At 45.4% G+C, this 10250-nt stretch overlaps 1 protein-coding gene and 1 pseudogene across 1 annotated transcript in view; one reads left to right on the top strand and one right to left on the bottom strand.

The window, feature by feature from the left end:
* The window catches only part of HLCS (holocarboxylase synthetase), a 239689-nt gene that overhangs the window by 7445 nt on the left and 221994 nt on the right, over window positions 1-10250 (top strand). The gene's annotated exons all lie outside the window — the stretch shown is intronic.
* Window positions 1-10250, bottom strand: part of LOC100962427 — a 15045-nt pseudogene that overhangs the window by 4429 nt on the left and 366 nt on the right.

Consider the following 10250-nt stretch of genomic DNA (forward strand, 5'->3'; position numbering starts at 1 on the left):
CCTCGCCAGACACCAAACATGCCAGTGTCTTGATCTAGGATTTCCTAGCCTCCAGAACCATAAGAAAAATCTTTCTGTTCTTTATAAATTATCCAGCCTCAAGTATTCTCTTACAGCAGTGCAAAACAGAGCAAGACAGGGTGGACCTGTCTCCAATGACAGGTATCTTTTTTTTTTGCAGTTTTTGGCCAGGGCTGGGTTTGAACCCACCACCTCCAGCATATGGGGTGAGTGCCTTACTCCTTTGAGCCACAGGTGCCACCCATGACAGGTATCTTTATAAAGGAAAGGCAGAGGGAGATTTGAAACACAGAGATGTATGGGAAAAAAGACAAAGTGAATAGAGAAGCAGAGACGGGAGTAATGCTTCTGCAAGCCAAGGAACACAGGGCTGCTGGCAACTCCCAGACGCTACAGAGAGGTGTGGCACTGATTCTCCCTGAGAGCATCCAGAAGGAGGCAGCCCTGCAGACACATCAATTTTAGACTTCCAGCCTCCAGAACTGAGAGAATAAATTTCTGTTTTGTTTTTTTTTTTTTGCAGTTTTTGGCCGGGGCCAGGTTTGAACCCGTTACCTCCAGTATATGGGGCCGGCACCCTACTCCTTTGAGCCACAGGCACTGCCCCTAAATTGTTGTTGTTTTAAGCTATCCGCTGTGTGGTAATTTGAGGAAACTAAAACACCATCCATAGTTGCTAGTCCCTAGGTTTATCATTGTAATGAGATAAACTCTTCCAGTTGTGTCTTTACGAGAGAATCTCCTGTTAGTTACATATTGCCTGGTCATCGATAGTCCTATGTAGGGAAAGAGATAGGACTGAGCAAATTGGAGAAGCCAGAATCCCAAATCTCAGAGCTAGAAGAGAACTTCAATATCATTCTTGGCTCATCTCCTTGTTTTATTTATTTATTTCTTCTTCTTATTTTTTTCTTATTATTTTTGAGACGGAGTCTCACTGTTTCCCAGGCTCAGGCTAGAGTGCTACGGCATCAGTCCAGCTCATAGCAACCTCAAACTCCTAGGCTCAAGAAATTCTCCTGCCTCTTCCTCCTGAGTAGCTGGCCCACCACGATGCCTGGCTAATTTTTCCATTTTTAGTAGAGAAAGGGTCTCCTTCTTGCTCAGTCTAGTTTTGAATGCCTAAGCTGAAGAGACTTTTTTCCTCTTCAGACACCCAGAGTGCTAGGATTACAGGTATGAGCCACTGCTCTAGGCCTTCATCTTCTCATTTGAAAGACAAGATAATGGACTCTCAAGAAATGTCTTGCCTACTGTACTAATATGTGTGGTAGCAAATGTAATAACAATGAGTTTGACTAACATTTATTGAGCATTTATTGTGGCCCAAGGACTGTGGCTTACGGATCTTAATTTTCTCAGTCCTCACAATAAGTATATAATGGAGACAGAAGTATTATCCATATTTTTCAGGTGAGGAAACCAAGTTACAGAGAAGTTAAATCATTACTTCCAAGACCACAAAAAGTCAGGAGAGTGACAAAAACCCATTCAGGCCTGCCCCAGAGTCTGGGACTTAGCCAGGACACTCCACCGTATTGGACACTGCCTTTGTGACCTGTTAAATTGACCTCAGTTCACAGTCACAGGGCTTTGTAGGGGACTATCCATGTGAAAAATACATTGCAGACAGCAAGTCAACCTAGCTGGGCTGACGGCAGAGGTCACTCAAAAGCTGCTCAGCCTCTGGGTCACGCAGAAATCCAGTTTCTGTTCCGATCAGGTGGAATTCAAACCCGCTCTGCTTCCTCTGCCTCTCTGGATTTCTACAATGTTAAAAAGGAAAACCCTTCCTATGGATAAGCATGGAGAACAGGAGGAGGAAAGAGTGATGGTATCTTAGGCATCTGTGGCTCCTAGAGATGTAGAGGAATTTTTTTTTAACCTTTGAAGTAAAGATGAGTAAATTTTCCCCTCCCATGGCCCATTGCCTGTGGGCAAATGACTCTGCTCATTTCTACCCCATGACCTTATTTCACCCTTGGGTGCATGCTGCAAGAACAATATCATGTCTGGTACACAACAGACAATAAATGCCTTTTAAATCAACAAACTGCATTATTTTAAAGTATTTATCTTCCCAAGTAGAGTGAAATTATTTTATTCACTCTATATTCCCAGACTCCAGGATAATCTCTGTGCATTAGTGTAAATGTAAATTTGGCTGCATTATTCTGGACTACCTTGAATCCAGCTGAAGAGTCTATTGTGGAGGAAGAAGAAAATAAATACTAACAGACAAGTAGAAATTTGTGCCATACTATGTCTCATAATAGATTCTCAATAAATATTTGCTGGGCTAATTGAAACGTTATCAACAAGGAATATAAAAATATAATAATTATAATGCTCTAGGGGGCAATGAGGATCTTTAATTTAAAAAATATACCTCAGGCTCAGTGCCTGTAACTCAGCGGCTAGGGCACCAGCCACATACACCAGGGCTGGTGGGTTTGAACCTAGCCCAGGCCTGCCAAACAACGACAGATACAACCAAAAAATAGCTGGGCATTGTGGTGGGCTCCTGTAGTCTCAGCTACTTGGGAGGCTGAGGCAAGAGAATTGCTTAAGCCCAAGAGCTGGAGGTTACTGTGAGCTGTGACGCCACGGTACTCTACCGAGGGTGACAAAGTGACACTGTCTTAATTAAAAAAAAAAAAAAAAAAAAAAAAATATATATATATATATGTATAGCTGAATTCTGGATGTTTTTATTAATGTAGGTTGGAATATTTACGATAGATAGTACCAAAGATTTTCATCAGACAGAACAGAAAATATTTTTATAATCTTAGGAAACAATTCTAAAAAGGTATACCTAAACATAAGGACACAGAGGAAAAGAAAATCAAACTAACTAGCATATTCTTTTTTTTTTTCTTGCAGTTTTGGCCCCACCACCCCCAGTATATGGTACCAGTGCCCTACCCCTTGAGCCACAGGCACTGCCCCCTAACTAGCATATTCTTTGGGAAGCTGATATATAATTCATGTTTTCCATATAAATTCTAAATGCAGATCAATATAAACACGTAAAATGTAAGGAGCCTGAAGTCATGTATTTATGTCCAGAACAGGTAGAACAGATATACTCACATGAAAACATTTACTTCTATGCTATGACCCATTTATCTCAACCAGCACTTGGTGTATAAGAAGTCAGCTGGTCTTTTTATTTATTTTTTTTAATCTTTCTTGTAAATCTGTATCTTTTATTTTTTTTTAATCTTTCTTATAAAGCCGACTGCCACTGTTAATTCCAGTCTCCTCACTTCACACCCAGATAGGGCCACCATCTTCCAAATTTGGGTGTCTCCTCCCTCTGATCTCAACTACACATTGCCTTCAGACAACTTTTATTTATTTATTTACTTATTTTGAGACGGAGTCCCAAGCTGTCACGCTGGGTAGAGTGCTATGGTGCCATAACTCATGGCAACCTCAAACTCTTGGGCTAAGTTGATTCCCTTGCCTCAGCCTCCCAAGTAGCTGGGACCACAGGCATATGCCACAATGCCTGACTACTTTTTTTGGTTGTAGTTGTCATTGTTGTTTGGCGGGCCCAGCTGGATTTGAACCCACCAGTTCCAATGTATGTGGCTGGCGCCCTAGCCGCTGAAATATAGGCATCGAGCCTTTAACATACATTTTTTAGAGGGAAACAATTCAACTCCTAGCCCCAACACTTTTCTGCTCATGTTAGGTAGTAGATAATATTAGGAACAACTTTAAATGACTAGTATGTCCAATCCTAGGTATTTATTAGCCCTTCAAGCTCCATTGAAGGCCAGCAGTGGTCAGGGCTGGGGCTGCCTGCCCACAGAAGTGGGTGCAGCTGAAGGTTTCCACTCCCTCTGCTGACCTTGGTCCCCCGCTGATGAGCTCCCCAGCAGAGGAAGGGGATTGGGGCTGGTAGGAGGATGGACAGATCAGACCCAGCAGGGAGCTCTGTGCTGTTTGGGCCCACCATTGCTTGTCTTTTTTTTCTTACCAGTATTTTTGGAGTTTCTCTGGAGATTTCTACCTTGGATCTTATAATTTTGGTGAATGTCACTTAGTTTTGGGAACTGACTTGTAACTTTTTCAGCCCCTAGAAATGCAATATTCCTTCCTCTATTTCCTAGACAGCCCCTGCACCTTTTTTTGAAAATATCTGTATTTTTCAGGGACAAAGTCATGCTCTGTCACCTTGGTTGGAGCACAGTAGTGTGTTCATAGCGAACTCCTGGGCTCAAGGGATCCTCCCGTCTTGGCCTCCCAAAGTGCTGGAACTGTAGGCATGAGCCACCACACTCGAGCCATAGACAGTCCCTCTTGACAAGACCCTAAATGATCCAATGCCAGCTCTCCTCCCCTCTTCCACGCCCCCTGTCCAAATCCCTTCTGAGAGATTCTGGCATAGAACTGGGGTGAAGGTTCATAAGAAAGGACATGACACCAGTCTGGGTACAAGAAAAGACTTTAATGGAGGGGAAAAGGAGAATGGACACTGACCAGGTATCAGCTCAGCACCCATAAAAGACTTTTATTAGCCTTATCAATGTAGCTGGAATGGGGTAGTGAGCCCCAGAGTACCACCAGGGTTCTTCTCTACCTTGGGTCAGTATTATGGGCACAACCTTAGAGTCAGGATTGTGGGTCGGGTATTTCCAGGACCTCTGTCCTTGAAGCACTCCAGGAGTCTGGGGAGGAGATTGCTGGTTTTTGACCTGATTTTTTCTTTTTCTTTTTTGAGACAGAGTCTTACTATGCCACCCTCGGTAGAGTGCTGTAGCATCACGGCTCACAGCAACCTCAAACTTTTGGGCTTAAGTGATTCTCTTGCCTCAGCCTCCCAAGTAGCTGGGACTACAGGCACCTGCCACGCCCACTATTCTTTGTTGTAGGTGTCATGGTTGTTTAGCAGGCCCAGGCTGGGATTGAACCCAACAGCCTTGCACCACTGTGCTATAGGTGCCGAGCCATAAAAGTTTATTTAAAAAAACTAAAAATTGCAAAAAGCTCTTCAATTTTGAGGCTCTGCCTTCTTTAAAAGGCAGAGGAGAGGATTTGTAACAACAAAAACAACAACAGAAATAATCAGGCATTGTGGGAGGCTCCTGTAGTCTTAGCTACTTGGGAGGCTAAGGCAAGAGAATTGCTTAAGCCCAAGAGTTTAAGGTTGTTATGAGCTGTGATGCCACAGCATTCTACCCAGGATGATATAGTGAGACTCTATCTCAAAAATAAATAAATAAACTTTTAGAATAGTTTTAGATTTATAGAAAATTAGCAAAATAGTGCAGAAAGTTCCAATAAATCATTTTCCTGTTATTTTTATCTTAGATTTGTACAGTATACTTGTTACAGTTAATAAACCAATATTCACACATATTATTGGTACGTATTTTACACTTACATGTTTGGCTGGCACATACTTTATTCAGATTTCTTCCATTTTCTCCCAATGTCTTTTCTCTGGTCTGGGATGCCATCTAGGACACCACTTATATTTAACCCACAGGTTTCCTTAGGCTCTACTTCCCACAGTCCTTGCTTTTTCTTTCCTTTTTTTTGAAACAGAGTCTCACTATGTTGCCCTTGGCAGAGTGCCATGATATCACAGCTCACAGCAACCTCAAACTCTTGGGCTTAAGAGATTCTCTTGTCTCAACCTCCCAAGTAGCTGGGATTACAGGTGCCTGCCACAATGCCTGGCTATTTTTTTGTTGCAGTTGTCATTGTTGATTTTAGCTGGCCAGGGCTGGGTTCGAACCTGCCAGCCTCAGTGTATGTGGCTGACACCCTAACCACTGAGCTACAGATGCCGTCACTCCTTGCTTTTCCTTTTTGAGATGGGGGTCTTGCTCTTGCTCAGGTTGGTCTTGAACTCCCGGTCTTCCAGAGTGCTGGGATTATAGGTGTGAGCTACCAAACCCAGCCGCACTTTCTTTTTTTGGAGACAGAATCCCAAGCTGTTGCCCTGGTTAGAATGCCGTGGTGTCATAGCTCACGAGAACCTCCAACTCTTGGGTTCAATTGATTCTCTTGCCTCAGTTTTTCTATTTTTAGTACACACAGGGTCTAGCTTTTGCTCAGGTTGGTCTCGAACTTGTGAGCTCAAGCAATCCAACAGACTGGGCCTCCTAGAGTGCTAGGATTGCAGGAATGAGCCACTGTGCCCCGCCCACAAGCCTTTTTTTTGATGACCTTGTCAACCTCAGTAAAGGCAAGAGGCTAACAGAAAATGATAATTTATTTAAGAATAGGGCTTTGCAGTGGGAATATATGTGCCATAGTGAACTATGTGTGTTTTCACAGGTAAAGAAAAAAATGAAGATTACATAATTGTCCTTGGCTACATGAATCAATTCCAAGGGTGATCTCAGTCCAAGGTTGGACAAGCAGTCAGAAGGCAGATGTCCTTGCAAAAGCATTTCTGTGTACGGTTGTGCTTTTAGCCGTCACTTGTGACATTTTTGTTATCAGGCATACATACATGAGAACTCTTCTTTAGTGGTCTTCCTTTGGCTTCATTGGCTAGGGTTCTTCTTTTGCTGCTGTTTTCTTTTCTTTTTTTTTTTGGAGACAGCATCTCACTTTGTGACCCTTACAGTGCTGTGGTGTCACAGCTCACAGCAACCTCACAGTCTTGGATCAAGCTGTGATTCTTTTGCCTCAGCCTCCCAAGTAGCTGGGACTGTTGCAGGAAGACAAGGCCCAATGGAGAGAAAGAGCACCCAAATGCCACGTTTATAAGAGGAAGGGCTTTATTTACCAGTTGGGAGATTACTGCGTAGAAGATTTCCAACTGGCCGCACTCCCTGACTGGCTTGGTCTTTCCCTTTTTATTGACAGTCAAAAAGGTCCATCCCACAGGTACCCCTCTCATTGGCCTGTTTGAATCAAGCGGGAGATGCTATTCCAGCCCGGAGAGAACTACAGGTTTTCACAGAACTTGGAAATTTCCAAGTTCCAAATTCCCAAGAGCTGAGTCACCATGGAGAGGACCCTGCAGGTGTATCCTGGTGGTCTCCTTGAGAAGACCTGCTCTCCTAGACCTCACCCTTCTCTTCTTGGGTATTCTCTCTCAAGGACTACAGGCGCCCGCCACAAAGCCTGGCTATTTTTTTAGAGATGAGGTTTCACTCTGGCTCAGGCTGGTCTCAAACTCATGAACTCAGCAATCCACCCACCTCAGTCTCTCAAGTGCTGGGAGTACAGGGGTGAGCCACAATGCCCAGCCTGTTGTTGTTTCCTTACACAAGTGACTCCATTTTGATTCTGAAAAGTTTTACAACCTTGACAGCTTTTAGAGGTCAGTTGGCTATTTTGTAGAACGTCCCTCTGTTGGGGTTTGTCTGATGTTTTTCTCACAATCAGACTGGGTTATGCGTTTAGGGCACTGTAGTATGATAAAAAAAACAATTATATTTGGCTTTGTCGCCAGTTCTCGGCACAGAACCCCCCAAACCCTTGTAATTTCCTGAAATATATGAGTGTCTTTGTTATTCAGAGAGTCGCTTTAACCTGAGTTTATGGTAATGAGGTCACTGTTGCTGGGTTCCTGAATGGGAGGATGCAGTTGTTGACCAGAGTCCTTTCTGCCTCTAGCAGCCCTTCCTCTACCTTTAGTTGAGTTCAATCACCAGTGGGGCCAACAATTTATTCAATCGTGCCCTTGTAGTGAAAAACAGAGAAAAACCCTTAAACGACCGGAGAGCTTCCAAGCCGGCAAGGTGCTGGGAGGCGGCACTTCCAGAGGGCATGGAAACCCCACGGCCCTCCCCAGGCATCTCTTCCGTTTGGCTGTCCTTGAGTAGTAACCTTTGTAACAGTCTGGACATAGTTAAGTGCGGTGCTTTCTTGAGTTCTGTGAGTTAATCGGGGAACTACTGAACCTGAGTGAAGCTGTGGGAATCCTGCCATTTCTAGCGGGTGGGCAGAAATGTGGCTGGCCTGAGGACCCCATAGTGGCTGACCAAGTGTGGACCGAGCCCTTAATCAGTGGTGTCATCGCTGAACTGCCGGACATCAGTTGGTGTTGGAAAATTGGGGAATTGGATATTGCTGCTGAAAAGCTATTGCAGTGTTTGGTACCAGGAGGAAAAAAGCTGAGCGGAGGACCACGGGAAAGTGCAGCGCCTTTGTGGTGCTGAGCGTGGTGACATGCGGGTCCATAAGGCCAGTACGGATCGCTCGGAGGGGGCGAGCGTCGGAAGAAGGACGCAAAGACAGTAGTAGAGGATCGTTTCCTCGGGCGGCGTGGCGAGGGCAGGCTGGTGGAAGAGAAGCGTGAACCCGCTCTCCGCAGACGCGGCTCGGGGGGCCGCGGGAGCGGGCGGAGGCCGGCAGCCGGGCGCTCCTGCGCAGTACGCCACTGCACGCCCGGGCCCGCCGCCAGGGGGCGCAGCGCAGCGGGGACTCGCGGGCGACCACCCCGCGGAGGAACCGGCGAGCTCGGCCTCAGAGGTAATTCGGCCGCTGCGGGCCAGAGTGGGGGTCGTGCGCACGCCGGGTGGGCAGGCGAGGTCGGACGGTACCCGCCGGCAGGTGCAAAGGGAAGGGGTGGTATCCGCAGTCGGGGCCACTGGGCTCCAGGAGCGACGTCCGGAAAACCCGCTGCAGCCTGTGGGAGGGGGCGGAGCTTCCGGTAGGGCCGAAGGAGGGACCTCGCGGGCTCAAGAGCAGCGCCGCCTCCCCGCGCTCCTCGCGCTCCTCCCAGCTGGTTACCCACTGTCTCGACCGGCTTGTCAGTGCGCTTGCGCTGCCGGCGCCCCCGCCCCGGTGGCGTCGGGTTCCGGGCACTAATGTCTAGGAAGAAATCTGCGTGGGCCTGCAGGCCGCCGGCAAATGGCTCAATTTCTCTAGCACCTGGGTAGGGAAAAGCTTTCTGGTGAGCGAAAGCCTAGATTCCAGGAACGAATATTGATTGATACATGTGACGACATTAAAAAACAAAACGGTTGCTTGGCGCCCATACTCACAACCTACTGTAAATAAATAAAAGACAGTTGGCAAAGTGGGAAAAATGTTTGCAACATACCTCATGGATGGTTAATATCCCAAATGTGTATGTTACGCTAAAAGATTTAGAGAACTGAAATCCAAAAATTCAAAAAGTGCCTGGTTGATTTTGGACTTTTGGTGGTGGGTAGTTCATTGCATTATGTCATAAAAAAACAAACAAAAAAAACCCTATGCTATTAATAAGATAGGCAGAAGACATTATTTATGGAAAAACTGTGCCAAAATATTTAAGGAGGTTTCCTCTGAGCCAGTATGAGTGACCTGGGCCCGGGGAACATAGTCTTAATTAAGAGATCTTGAGAAGGCTGGGCACCCGTAGCTTAGTGGTTAGAGCGCTGGCCACCTACACTAGAGCTGGGAGTTCGAACCCAGCCCAGGCCTAATATTCAACAATGACAACTACAACAAAAATAGTGGGGTGTTGTGGTGGGCTCCTGTGGTCCCAGCTGCTTGGGAGGCAGAGGCAAGAGAATTGCTTAAGCCCAAGAGTTCAAGGTTGCTGTCAGTAGTGATGCTATAGCACTCTACCCAGGGTGACAACTTGAGACCCTATCTCAAAAAAAGGGTAGCCAGGTTATAGTTTGGTTTTATATATTTGTGGAGACAGGAATTACTGGTAAAAATCATAAATCAATGCATGGAATGTGTTCATTAGTTTGGCCACCAAAGGTAGGACATCTTAAAAGAGGGGTACTTAGCAAGTCATAGGTGGGTTAGGGATTCTTTAGATTGGTAGAAAAAGTTAAGCTTTGTCTATTGGAGTAGAAAGGAATGCTTGAATTAAGATAAGAAGAAGGCCTTCAGTCTGTTAGGTGATTGCCATATGAGAATTAGGTTGAAAGAAAAAAAATCCATTGAAGCTGAGCATGATGGCTTACGCCTGCAATCCTAGCACTTTGGGAGGATGAGGTGAGAGGATTGTTTGAGTCTAGAGTTCCAGGCTGCAGTGAGTTATGATCCACCTAATACACTGCAGCCTATGCAAAGAGACAAAACAAACAGCAGAAGAACGATTTAATGAGATTTTATGGTTTATATAGGGCATGATTCATCAGACCTCTTTGGAAAGGAATAAGGGCAAGAGAATCGAAAGGAATAAGGGCAAGAGAAGAAAAAGACCAGAATTCAGTCCTCCACATGAACCAACAGTCTGCACAAAATTGGCATGAAACTGGCCCTCAAACACAAATATGTTCATTTTCTCTCATAATAAGATACAT

The sequence above is a fragment of the Otolemur garnettii genome, unplaced genomic scaffold (assembly GCF_000181295.1).
Source record: "Otolemur garnettii isolate 467f Iridium unplaced genomic scaffold, OtoGar3 scaffold00180, whole genome shotgun sequence".
Lineage (NCBI taxonomy): Eukaryota > Metazoa > Chordata > Mammalia > Primates > Galagidae > Otolemur > Otolemur garnettii.